General features: G+C 47.3%; 1 protein-coding gene across 5 annotated transcripts in view; it reads right to left on the reverse strand.

Annotated features, from left to right (window-relative positions):
- FAM131A (family with sequence similarity 131 member A) overlaps positions 1-14311 on the reverse strand; it is an 827483-nt gene that overhangs the window by 302764 nt on the left and 510408 nt on the right. For 2 of the 5 annotated variants that reach the window (XM_069618793.1, XM_069618794.1), the window contains one exon: positions 9911-9970. The exons of the other annotated variants lie outside the window; for them this stretch is intronic. The gene's annotated coding sequence lies outside the window, so the exon portion shown is untranslated. The remainder of the gene's footprint in view (positions 1-9910; positions 9971-14311) is intronic. 5 annotated transcript variants of the gene reach the window in all.

The raw sequence follows: 14311 nt of genomic DNA on the forward strand, positions 1-14311 counted from the left end.
TAATGCAGGCTCACAATACTCCATATGAGGTCACATTCATATGCAGACACAGTACAGCAGGAAAGGTTCCACTAATGTGTGTACACAATACTCCACGTGGGGTCTCAATGTACATACACAGCACCCTTGCAAGGTTTTCCATAATGCAGGCTCACAATACTCCAGGTGAGGTCACATTCAAATATAGACACAGTACAGCAGGAAACATTCCACTAATGAGAGCACACAATACTCTGTGTGGGGTCTCAATGTGCAGACACAGCACCCTTGCAAGGTTTTCCACGATGCAGGCTCACAATACTCCAGGTGAGGTCACATTCATATGCAGACATGGCACAACAGGAAAGGTTCCACTAATGAGAGCACATAATACTCCAGGTGGGGTCTCAATGTGCAGACATAGCACCCTTGCAGGGGTTTCCACAATGCAGGCTCAAAATACTACAGGTGAGGTTACATTCATATGCAGACACAGTACAGCAGGAAAGGTTCCACAAATGCGTGTTCACAATTCTCCTCCAGGTGGTGTCTCAATGTGCAGACACAGCACCCTTGCAAGGGTTTCCACAACACAGGCTCAAAATACTCCAGGTGAGGTCACATTCATATGCAGACACAGTACAGCAGGAAACATTCCACTAATGAGAGCACACAATACTCTGCGTGGGGTCTCAATGTGCAGACACAGCACCCTTGCAAGGTTTTCCACGATGCAGGCTCACAATACTCCAGGTGAGGTCACATTCATATGCAGACACAGTACAGCAGGAAACATTCCACTAATGAGAGCACACAATACTCTGTGTGGGGTCTCAATGTGCAGACACAGCACCCTTGCAAGGTTTTCCACGATGCAGGCTCACAATACTCCAGGTGAGGTCACATTCATATGCAGACATGGCACAACAGGAAAGGTTCCACTAATGAGAGCACATAATACTCCAGGTGGGGTCTCAATGTGCAGACATAGCACCCTTGCAGGGGTTTCCACAATGCAGGCTCAAAATACTCCAGGTGAGGTTACATTCATATGCAGACACAGTACAGCAGGAAAGGTTCCACAAATGCGTGTTCACAATTCTCCTCCAGGTGGTGTCTCAATGTGCAGACACAGCACCCTTGCAAGGGTTTCCACAACACAGGCTCAAAATACTCCAGGTGAGGTCACATTCATATGCAGACACAGTACAGCAGGAAACATTCCACTAATGAGAGCACACAATACTCTGCGTGGGGTCTCAATGTGCAGACACAGCACCCTTGCAAGGTTTTCCACGATGCAGGCTCACAATACTCCAGGTGAGGTCACATTCATATGCAGACACAGTACAGCAGGAAAGGTTCCACTAATGAGAGCACACAATACTGCAGGTGGGGTCTCAATGTGCAGACACAGCACCCTTGCAGGGGTTTCCACAATGCAGGCTCAAAATACTACAGGTGAGGTTACATTCATATGCAGACACAGTACAGCAGGAAAGGTTCCACAAATGCGTGTACACAATTCGCCTCCAGGTGGGGCTTCAATATGCAGACACAGCACCCTTGCAAGGTATTCCATAATGCAGGCTCACAATACTCCATGTGAGGTCACATTCATATGCAGACACAGTACAGCAGGAAAGGTTCCACTAATGTGTGTACACAATACTCCAGGTGGGGTCTCAATGTGCAGACACAGCACCCTTGCAAGGGTTCCCACAATGCAGGCTCAAATTACTCCAGGTGAGGTCACATTCATATACAGACACAGTACAGCAGGAAAGGTTCCACAAATGCGTGTACACAATTCGCCTCCAGGTGGGGCTTCAATGTGCAGACACAGCATCCTTGCAAGGGTTTCCACAACGCAGGCTCAAAATACTCCAGGTGAGGTCACATTCATATGCAGACACAGTACAGCAGGAAACGTTCAACTAATGCATGTACACAATACTCCAGATGGGGTCTCTATATGCAGACACAGCACCCTTGCAAGGTGTTCCACAATGCAGGCTCACAATACTCCAGGTGAGGTCACATTCATATGCAGACACAGTACAGCAGGAAAGGTTCCACTAATGAGTGTACACAATACTCCAGGTGGGGTCTCAATGTGCAGACACAGCACCCTTGCAAGGTTTTCCACAATGCAGGCATACAATACTCCATGTGAGGTCACATTCAATGTAGACAGAGTACAGCAGGCAAGGTTCCACTAATGTGTGTACACAATGCTCCCGGTGGGGTCTCAATGTGCAGACACAGCACCCTTGCAAGGTTTTCCATAATGCAGGCTCACAATACTCCATATGAGGTCACATTCATATGCAGACACAGTACAGCAGGAATGGTTCCACTAATGTGTGTACACAATACTCCTCGTGTGGTCTCAATGTGCAGACACAGCACCCTTGCAAGGTTTTCCATAAGGTAGGCTCACAATACTCCAGGTGAAGTCACATTCAAATGTAGACACAGAACAGCAGGCAAGGTTCCACTAATGTGTGTACACAATTCTCCTGGCGGGGTCTCAATGTGCAAACACAGCACCCTTGCAAGGTTTTCCATAATGCAGGCTCACAATACTCCAGGTGAGGCTCAATGTGCAGACACAGCACCCTTGCAGGGTTTTCCATAATGCAGGCTAACAATGCTCTATGTGAGGTCACATTCATATGCAGACACAGTACAGCAGGAAACGTTCCACTAATGCATGTACACAATACTCCTCGTGTGGTCTCAATGTGCAGACACAGCACCCTTGCAAGGTTTTCCACAATGCAGGTTCACAATGCTCCAGGTGAGGTCACATTCATTTGCAGACACAGTACAGCAGGAAAGGTTCCACTAATGCGTGTACACAATACTCCAGGTGGGGTCTCAATGTGCAGAGACAACACCCTTGCAAGGTTTTCCACAATGCAGGCTCACAATACTCCAGGTGAGGTCACATTCATATGCAGACACAGTACAGCAGGAAAGGTTCCACTAATGCATGTACACAATACTCCTCGTGTGGTCTCAATGTGCAGACACAACAACCTTGCAAGGTCTTCCAGAATGCAGGCTCACAATACTCCATATGAGGTCACATTCATATGCAGACACAGTACAGCCGGAAACGTTCCACTAATGCATGTACAAAATACTCCTCTTGTGGTCTCAATGTGCAGACACAGCACCCTTGCAAGGTTTTCCACAATGCAGGTTCACAATACTCCAGGTGAGGTCACATTGATTTGCAGACACAGTACAGCAGGAAAGGTTCCACTAATGCATGTACAAAATACTCCTTGTGTGGTCTCAATGTGCAGAGACAGCACCCTTGCAAGGTTTTCCACAATGCAGGCTCACAATACTCCAGGTGAGGTCACATTCATATGCAGACACAGTACAGCAGGAAAGGTTCCACTCATGCGTGTACACAATACGCCACATGGGGTCTCAATGTGCAGACAGAGCACCCTTGCAAGGTTTTCCATAATGCAGGCTCACAATACTCCAGGTGAGGTCACATTCAAATGCAGACACAGTACAGCAGGAAAGGTTCCACTAATGTGTGTACAAAATACTGCAGATGGGGTCTCAATGTGCAGAGACAGCACCCTTGCAAGGGTTTCCATAATGCTGGCTGACAATACTCCAGGTGAGGTCACATTCATATGCAGACACAGTACAGCAGGAAAGTTTCCACTAATGCTGGTACACAATACTGCAGGTGGGGTCTCAATGCACAGCCAGCATGCTTGCAAGGTTTTCCATAATGCAGGCTCACAATAATCCAGGTGAGGTCATATTAATATGCAGACACGGTACAGCAGGAAACGTTCACTAATGCGTGTACACAATAGTGCAGGTGGGGTCTCAATGTGCAGACATAGCACCCTTGAAAGGGTTTCCACAACGCAGGCTCACAATACTGCATGTGAGGTCACATTCATATGCAGACACAGTACAGCAGGAAAGGTTCCACTAATGTGTCTACACAATACTGCAGGTGGGTTCTCAATGTACAGACACGGCACTCTTGCGAGGGTTTCCAGAACGCAGGTTCACAATACTCCAGGTGAGGTCACATTAATTTGCAGACACAGTACAGCAGGAAAGGTTCCACTAATGCGTGTACACAATACTCCAGGTGGGGTGTCAATGTGCAGAGACAGCACCCTTGCAAGGTTTTCCACAATGCAGGCTCACAATACTCCAGGTGAGGTCACATTCATATGCAGACACAGTACAGCAGGAAAGGTTCCACTAATGCATGTACACAATACTCCTCGTGTGGTCTCAATGTGCAGACACAGCAACCTTGCAAGGTCTTCCACAATGCAGGCTCACAATACTCCATATGAGATCACATTCATATGCAGACACAATACAGCAGGAAACGTTCCACTAATGCATGTACACAATACTCCTCGTGTGGTCTCAATGTGCAGACACAGCACCCTTGCAAGGTTTTCCACAATGCAGGTTCACAATACTCCAGGTGAGGTCACATTCATTTGCAGACACAGTACAGCAGGAAAGTTTCCACTAATGCGTGTACACAATACTCCAGGTGGGGTCTCAATGTGCAGAGACAGCACCCTTGCAAGGTTTTCCACAATGCAGGCTCACAATACTCCAGGTGAGGTCACATTCATATGCAGACACAGTACAGCAGGAAAGGTTCCACTAATGCATGTACACAATACTCCTCGTGTGGTCTCAATGCGCAGACACAGCAACCTTGCAAGGTTTTCCACAATGCAGGCTCACAATACTCCAGGTGAGGTCACATTCATATGCAGACACAGTACAGCAGGAAAGGTTCCACTCATGCGTGTACACAATACGCCACATGGGGTCTCAATGTGCAGACAGAGCACCCTTGCAAGGTTTTCCATAATGCAGGCTCACAATACTCCAGGTGAGGTCACATTCAAATGCAGACACAGTACAGCAGGAAAGGTTCCACTAATGTTTGTACAAAATACTGCAAATGGGGTCTCAATGCACAGCCAGCACGCTTGCAAGGTTTTCCATAATGCAGGCTCACAATAATCCAGGTGAGGTCATATCCGTATGCAGACACAGTACAGCAGGAAACGTTCCACTAATGTGTGTACACAATACTGCAGGTGGGGTCTCAATTTGCAGACACAGCACCCTTGCAAGGGTTTCCACAACACAGGCTCACAATACTCCAGGTGAGATCACATTCATATGCAGACACAGTACAGCAGGAAAGGTTCCACTAATGTGTGTACACAATGCTCCACCTGGGGTCTCGATGTGCAGACACAGCACCCTTGCACAGTTTTCCATAATGCAGTCTCACAATACTCCAGGTGAGGTCACAGTCATATGCAGACACAGTACAGCAGGAAAGGTTCCACTAATGTGTGTACAAAATACTCCAGGTGGGGACTCAATGTGCAGACACTGCACCTTTGCCAGGGTTTCCACAACGCAGGCTCACAATACTCCAGGTGAGGTCACATTCATATGCAGACACAGTACAGCAGGAAAGGTTCCACTAATGACTGTACACAATACTCCAGGTGGGGTCCTAATGTGCAGACAAAGCACCCGTGCAAGATTTTCCACAATGCAGGCTCACGATACTCCAGATGAGGTCACATTCAAATGCAGGCACAGTACAGCAGGAAACGTTCCACTAATGCGTGTACACAATACTGCAGGTGGGGTCTGAATGTACAGACACAGCACCCTTGCAAGAGTTTCCACAACGCAGGTTCACAATACTCCATGTGAGGTCACATTCATGTGTAGACACAGTACCGCAGGAAAGGTTCCACTAATGCGTGTGCACAATTCTCCTCCACGTGGCGTCTCAATGTGCAGGCACAGCACCTTTGCAAGGGTTTCCACAACGCAGGCTCAAAATACTCAAGGTGAGGTCACATTCATATGCAGACACAGTACAGCAGGAAAGGTTCCACTAATGCGTGCACAAAATACTCCAGGTGGGATTTAAATGTGCAAACACAGGACCCTTGAAAGGGTTTCCACAACGCAGGCTCACAATACTCCAGGTGAGTTCACATTCATATGCAGACACAGTACAGCAGGAAAGGTTCCACTATTGCGTGTACACTATACTCCAGGTGGGGTCTCAATGTGCAGACACAGCACCCTTGCAAGGTTTTCCACAATGCAGGCTCACAATACTCCAGGTGAGGTCACATTCATATGCAGACACAGTACAGCAGGAAACGTTTCACTAATGCGTTTACACAATAGTGCAGGTGGGGTCTCAATGTGCAGACATAGCACCCTTGAAAGGGTTTCCACAACGCAGGCTCACAATACTGCATGTGAGGTCACATTCATATGCAGACGCAGTACAGCAGGAAAGGTTCCACTAATGTGTGTACACAATACTGCAGGTGGGTTCTCAATGTGCAGACACAGCACCCTTGCAAGGTTTTCCACAATGCAGGCTCACAATACTCCATATGAGGTCACATTCATATGCAGACACAGTACAGCAGGAAAGGTTCCACTAATGCGCGTACACAATACTCCACTTGGGGTCTCAATGTGCAGACACAGCACCCTTACAAGGTTTTCCACAATGCAGGCTCACAATACTCCAGGTGAGGTCACATTCATATGCAGAAACAGTACAGCAGGAAAGGTTCCACTAATGCGCGTACACAATACTCCACTTGGGGTCTCAATGTGCAGACACAGCACCCTTACAAGGTTTTCCACAATGCAGGCTCACAATACTCCAGGTGAGGTCACATTCATATGCAGAAACAGTACAGCAGGAAAGGTTCCACTAATGCGTGTACACAATACTGCAGGTGGGGTCTCAAAGTGCAGACACAGCACCCTTGCAAGGTTTTCCACAATGCAGGCTCACAATACTCCAGGTGAGGTCACATTCATATGCAGACACAGTACAGCAGGAAAGGTTCCACTAATGCGTGTACACAATACTGCAGGTGGGGTCTCAAAGTGCAGACACAGCACCCTTGCAAGGTTTTCCACAATGCAGGCTCACAATACTCCAGTTGAGGTCACATTCATATGCAGACACAGTACAGCAGGAAAGGTTCCACTAATGACTGTACACAATACTCCATGTGGGGTCCTAATGTGCAGACACAGCACCCGTGCAAGATTTTCCACAATGCAGGCTCACGATACTCCAGATGAGGTCACATTCAAATGCAGGCACAGTACAGCAGGAAACGTTCCACTAATGCGTGTACAGAATACTGCAGGTGGGGTCTTAATGTGCAGACACAGCACCCTTGCAAGGGTTTCCACAATGCAGGTTCACAATACTCCATGTGAGGTCACATTCATATGCAGACACAGTACAGCAGGAAATGTTCCACTAATGTGTGTACACAATACTCCAGGTGGGGTCTCCATGTGCAGGCACAGCACCCTTGCAAAGTTTTCCACAATGCAGGCTCACAATACTCGAGGTGAGGTCACATTCATATGCTGACACAGTACAGCTGGAAATGTTCCACTAATGTGTGTACACAATACGGCAGGTGGGGTCTCAATGTGCAGACACAGCACCCTTGCAAGGGTTTCCACAACGCAGGCTCACAATACTCCATGTGAGGTCACATTCATATGCAGACACAGTACAGCAGGAAAGGTTCCACTAATGCGTGTACACAATACTCGAGGTGGGGTCTCAATGGGCAGACACAGCACCCTTGCAAGGTTTTCCACAATGCAGGCTCACAATACTCCAGTTGAGGTCACATTCATATGCAGACACAGTACAGCAGGAAAGGTTCCACTAATGCGCGTACACAATACTGCAGGTGGGGTCTCAAAGTGCAGACACAGCACCCTTGCAAGGTTTTCCACAATGCAGGCTCACAATACTCCAGTTGAGGTCACATTCATATGCAGACACAGTACAGCAGGAAACGTTCCACTAATGCGTGTACACAATACTGCAGGTGGGGTCTCAATGTGCAGACACAGCACCCTTGCAAGGGTTTCCACAACGCAGGTTCACAATACTCCATGTGAAGTCACATTCATATGCAGACACAGTACAGCAGGAAAGGTTCCACTAATGCGTGTACACAATACTCCAGGTGGGGTCTCCATGTGCAGGCACAGTACCCTTGCAAAGTTTTCCACAATGCAGGCTCACAATACTCGAGGTGAGGTCACATTCATATGCTGACACAGTACAGCTGGAAACGTTCCACTAATGTGTGTACACAATACGGCAGGTGGGGTCTCAATGTGCAGACACAGCACCCTTGCAAGGGTTTCCACAACGCAGCCTCACAATACTCCAGGTGAGGTCACATTCATATGCAGACACAGTACAGCAAGAAAGGTTCCACTAATGCGTGTACACAATACTCCACGCGGGGTCTCAATGTACAGACACAGCAGCCTTGCAAGGTTTTCCACAATGCAGGCTCACAATACTACAGTTGAGGTCACATTCATATGCAGACACAGTACAGCAGGAAAGGTTCCACTAATGCGCGTACACAATACTGCAGGTAGGGTCTCAATGTGCAGACACAGCACCCTTCCAAGGGTTTCCACAATGCAGGCTCACAATTCTCCATGTGAGGTCACATTCATATGCAGACACAGTACAGCAGGAAAGGTCTCACTAATGCGTGTACACAATACACCAGGTGGGGTCTCAATGTGCTGACACAGCAGCCTTGCAAGGGTTTCCACAATGCAGGCTCACAATACTCCAGGTGAGGTCACATTCATATGCAGACACAGTACAGCAGGAAAGGTTCCACTAATGCGTGTACACAATACTGCAGGTGGGGTCTCAATGTGCAGACAGAGCACCCTTGCAAGGGTTTCCACAATGCAGGTTCACAATACTCCAGGTGAAGTCACATTCATATGCAGACACAGTACAGCAGGAAAGGTTCCACTAATGCGTGTACACAATACGGCAGGTGGGGTCTCAATGTGCAGATACAGCACCCTTGCAAGGTTTTCCACAACGCAGGCTCACAATACTCCATATGAGGTCATATTCATATGCAGACACAGTACAGCAGGAAAGGTTCCACTAATGCGCGTACACAATACTCCACGTGGGGTCTCAATGTGCAGATACAGCACCCTTGCAAGTATTTCCACAATGCAGGCTCACAATACTCCAGGTGAGGTCACATTAATTTGCAGACACAGTACAGCAGGAAAGGTTCCACTAATGCGTGTACACAATACTCCAGGTGGGGTCTCAAAGTGCAGACACAGCACCCTTGCAAGGTTTTCCACAATGCAGGCTCGCAATACTCCAGTTGAGGGCACATTCATATGCAGACACAGTACAGCAGGAAAGGTTCCACTAATGCATGTACACAATATTGCAGGTGGGGTCTCAATGTGCAGACACAGCATCCTTGCAGGGGTTTCCACAACGCAGGCTCCAAATACTCCAGTTGAGGTCACATTCATTTGCAGACACAGTACAGCAGGAAAGGTTCTACTAATGCGTGTACACAATAGTGTAGGTGGGGTCTCAATGTGCAGACACAGCACCCGTGCAAGGGTTTCCACAACGCAGGCTCACAATATTCCAGGTGAGGTCACATTCATACGTAGACACAGTACAGCAGGAAAGGTTCCACTAATGCGTGTACACAATACTGCAGATGGGGTCTTATCAAATGTTATGTTACGTCACTGGGTTTTAGACCGTGCTGTGCTGTCTTTTGCTGCGCTCATGCGCTTGCACGGGTGTGAAATCTTGATAGGTTTCCCAGTGTGATCTCCTATCTTTAAACTTTGCGTTTCGGGCTAATTATGCCCTTCTTCAGGTTTTTAGATAATTGGATTGACTTGATATTATCTGTAAGGTATACATTTTTTTGTCTCTATTATTTAACTTAGACTCTTTTTAATGAAGAACATTCCTAACATGGCTCAATTCAAATCAACTAACCTTAGAGTCGGTTTCCCCTCTCAAGGAAAGCTTGCTGCCCAAAATGGCTCAGTAAGAATGCTGTGGAATAAAGATAAAACGTGTCGTTTAAAGATAGGAGATCACACTGGGAAACCTATCAAGATTATTGGATCTCGTCTAAAATACAGTTTGAAATATATGCAAACAATATGTGAATCAAGATCTGCATTGTGAAATCACACATGTGCAAATGTATAATGCCATTGTTATGATGAAAGTTTTGATTTTGTTATGGTTTTGAACTGATTATCAAATCATGAGAACAGAAAATAAATGTTTTTGTAAAAAAGATCTTTATTATGAAGTATATTCGCATAAATTGAACAATGGACTTTGAAAAAGCATCCTTTAAGCCAAGTTGAATTTGAAGCAAACGAGGTTTGCCCTATGCTGTGCCCCAGTTTGTCCAACGTGGTTTTTCGTTGTACCATTTATTATTTTTTCATTTGTTAAGTGGCGGTAGCACTCCACTAACTGGGAGCACCTTGAATATAAATTTGACAATCACTGAAGCAAAATATTATTATAGGGAACTGGTTAACATTGACTGTGCCTCTACATATCCAGGCCTTAAGTGTTTAAATGGCCTTAGGTTAGACAGTGAGTATATTAGCGATAAACCAGGTGGGATCCCCTTTTACTTCTCCCACTCTGTTCCTTACTGGATCCGGTTGTCCAATTCCAGGCCTCGAGGGCCAGATCCATGTCAGGTTTTCCGGATACCCCCATTAATATTCATGAGAAAAATGTGTATACTAATCCATGCACATTTTTCCTCATGAATATTATTGAGGGATATCCTGAAAACCTGTCAGGATCCCAGCCCTCGAGGCCTGGAGTTGGATGGTTTAGCCAAAGGGATGAAAAGATTCATCAGGGTCTCTACAAGAGTGCCCCTTTTTTCACACCCTCTTGGTTTTATTGGAGGCTGCCTATTGCATCCCAATTATTACACATCTGATGGAAGGGTGCCTGAGGGGACCACCTAAGCAAGGGCTACTGGAAGATTGGCAGGCAGACTCCCTGCAGAGATTCTGCAGCGATGATCAACAATTCAAGACTAGTCGCTGCCTGTCTGGCTGCGATCCAGAGAGGCCGGTGGAGAATCAGTTTCGGCTTCTTTAGGCATACTCACCCTGGGTGTTTTGCTGATGTTCCCTTTTCTGGGACGAAGGACTTTTACTTGTACCTGGTAAAAGTGCTGGTTGATGTGACTGACCCCTGCCTGCCGTTTTTCTAACAGCAACATCCTAGTCTAGGCACGTAGACCTCCATGGGATTGTTTTCCCTGTTCTTCCATAGGTTATGTCCTTGGTCTTTCCCAAACTAGAAAAAGGCAATGGGCCTCATTACGACCCAGGCGGCCACGGAATGAACGGGGCCTGTAAGGGACCAGCCCGTTCATTCCGGGCCGCCCTATTACCAGATCTGCAGCGGGACCCGCTAAGGAACGCCTGGTCAGACCAGGCGTCCTTGGCGGGACCCGCTAGCAGACCATGATGCTAACAACGGGTCCGTCATTAACAGGCCCGTTGTTAGCATCCTCCCCATTCCCATTGAGCAGCTCAATGGTAATGGGGATTAATTTTTACAGGAGCCCAGGAAAGGGCAATAACCAGGTCCGCAAAGGTCAGCATGACCCGGATATTGCCCTTTTCTGGGCTCCGGTAAAAAATCATTACCGGCGGCAGGGCTACTGCCAGGGTCGTAATGGCGCCCAATGTCTATTTACATAGGCCTACCCTAATGAGAATCACATTAATCGTACAGCGGGTACAATCAGGGGGACAGACCTTTTCTAGGTTTAGAGACCAGCCACTGCTTGCCATTACTGATCAAATGACTGTGCTGGCTTACTATGCAATAGAGTATAACCCTCAAGGTCCTATGCATGAAACTCAAAGCATTCTGGGAAAATGAGGCATGATATCCCTAGAAACCGGTCTTCCCCTTAAGCTCCTTTACAACATCTCCGACCCGGGCATTCCCTCCCCATCGCCCACACCAATTTCAGAGGGACTAATAAAAGATGCATACTCTCCGAGTGCATGAATGACTGAACGAAAAGGCAATTGTAAAGCACAACTTATTATGGCACAAACCATCAAAGCGCACAGATGCAAGATGGTCAACTCTGGAATCCACTCAATCCGGCCCTGCGCCCTTCAGAATGAGCAAGCTTTCAGAAAAACCGAAACATACTTCTTTTGAGGCAGGTCTTTTAATTGTTAGCCACCCCATGAATTAGAGAAGGGCTTCCTACAACAAGCACAGCAGTAGGCTGATGGCTGGATGGTTTTGAATCGATGCTTTTGCAACCTTTCCGGCCCAGCTGAATGCCTCAAAACATGTTCAGTTACCCTCTCAAATGGAGTTACCTTCTGGATCAATGCCCATCGACAGCTAACTTCAGTCCCTCCCCTATGATTGCTCAACAAGACCCCATGCACTCCATATGTACTGACAACATGACTGGCAAACATTTATTTAATTTACCGCAAATCGATTAACTACAAAACAAAGTGCAAAATATGAACCTTGCAGTTATCATCAGTCCTAATCCGGATGTTTTTTACAGGGTTTGCAAGCTCTATAATACCAATTTGGTCAACAGACCTGCCACACCTTGGTAGTTGGGGACAGATTTGCATACAGCGCCCCCGCATGTAGTTGTATCTACTCTCCTCAATGTGCCACTACCGCGCTGGGCTTCCATAATGGGATGTACGGACCTCCTGATGGTATCCCCGCGTACTAGAGTACTTTCTATATGGCCCATTTCTGTAATATGGGTTTTAAGCTGCAGCATGGAACATTTCAAGCATACAATTGAATTGTGCACATAGAAAAATTTCAGTGGGAGCAACTATAGAGTCAGTTCTGGAGCTGTGAAAACCTTCATAAACCCAATGGGGAAATCCTCCAGGAGCAGTCCCTGTCTCCCTGAAAGGCGACAGACCCTTCTCAGAGGCGGCAAAGGCATTTTCTGTGGCAGAGCCCAAATGGTCTGTTTTGGGGAACCAAGCTGACAATAAAATGACACCAAACGGTATTGCCCAATATAATTGTGGATTCCTCGAGACCACAATGTCATAACCAGAGATAACTTGTATTTATTTATTAATCAACTGGGCTCCACCAGACTGTTGTTTGGAATGCAGACATCACTTTGTATTGCCATGTTGCCAAACTACAAGGCAGCTGCTGAGAGGTGTCAGTAGACCGTTCAAGCAGAGTTACATGCTTGCAATATGAAAGGGGGGGGGTCTGATTAGTAGACCCCACTTTCAGAGACAGATCTGCCTAAATTACTAAAAAATCAAAAAAAAAGCTCAGGCTATTTTGTCCACACAGATGGCACTCTGTCACAGTGTGGGCATGCATGAGGTATAGGCATGTGCGTGTGTGTGTGTGTGTGTGTGGTATGTGAGAGGATGGTGGGGTATGCTGGGTTCTGCTGTGCCTAGGAAATCAATTGTCTGTTGTGGACTGCTGCTCCGGTAGGTGCCTATAGGTATTCCACCAACCTATAACCTTTTAACATAGAGCAATGTGGTACCTCCGGTAACAAAGAGCTCTGGTTCTCCCTAGGCTGGACTATTGCAACAGCCTCTTTCTAAATCTGCCTGCTTCTACTCTCTGCCCTCTGCCCTCTGCAACTCATCCAGAACAGGACTGCAAGACTTGTCCTTGGCCTCAAGCCCAGGGATCGTATCTCTCCAGGACTGAAATCTCTGCATTGGCTCCCAGTGGCTGTGAGGATTAAGTTCAAAACCCTCTGCATTGTCCATAAGGCCTTCTGGGGCCTGGAGCCTCAATACCTTCAACTCTCTCTTCCTAAATATCTTTCTTCTCAAGCTCTTTGCCCATCCGCCTCCAACTCCCTACGGGTCAGACGCTTCTCCAAGCAACGAGTTGGTGGTAGATCTCTTTCTTCGGCTGGGGCCTCCCTCTAGAACAGCCTCCCTGCGTCCCTGAAACTTGAGGAGAATCATCTCCGGTTCCGGAAGCACCTCAAGACCTTCCTCTTTGTTTCTGCTTTTTCTCTATCTCTCCCCTACTGACTTTTTGGCTGATACTGAAACTACACTGGTTACCTGGCCACCCTCTGATCTTGGGCCCAGGCCAACCCCCCACCCCCGCCAGTCACACTCCTGCACTGCCTTCCTGTCAACCCCCGCACTTGGGGACTGTTTTCTGTAGCCCTACAGTCCCACAACAAGCACTTGACACCTGTTGTCTGCATTTACCCTTGCACTTGGCACCTGCTGGCCGTACTTCTACTTTGTTATCTATTTTATTATCCCATGTACTACACTGTCCCCTCCCTCGTCCCCCTTCGCACTTTCCTCCCTCCCCCTTCCCCTGCACTTGCGTGAT

The sequence above is a fragment of the Ambystoma mexicanum genome, chromosome 10, assembly GCF_040938575.1.
Source record: "Ambystoma mexicanum isolate Mex_15411 chromosome 10, UKY_AmexF1_1, whole genome shotgun sequence".
NCBI lineage: Eukaryota > Metazoa > Chordata > Amphibia > Caudata > Ambystomatidae > Ambystoma > Ambystoma mexicanum.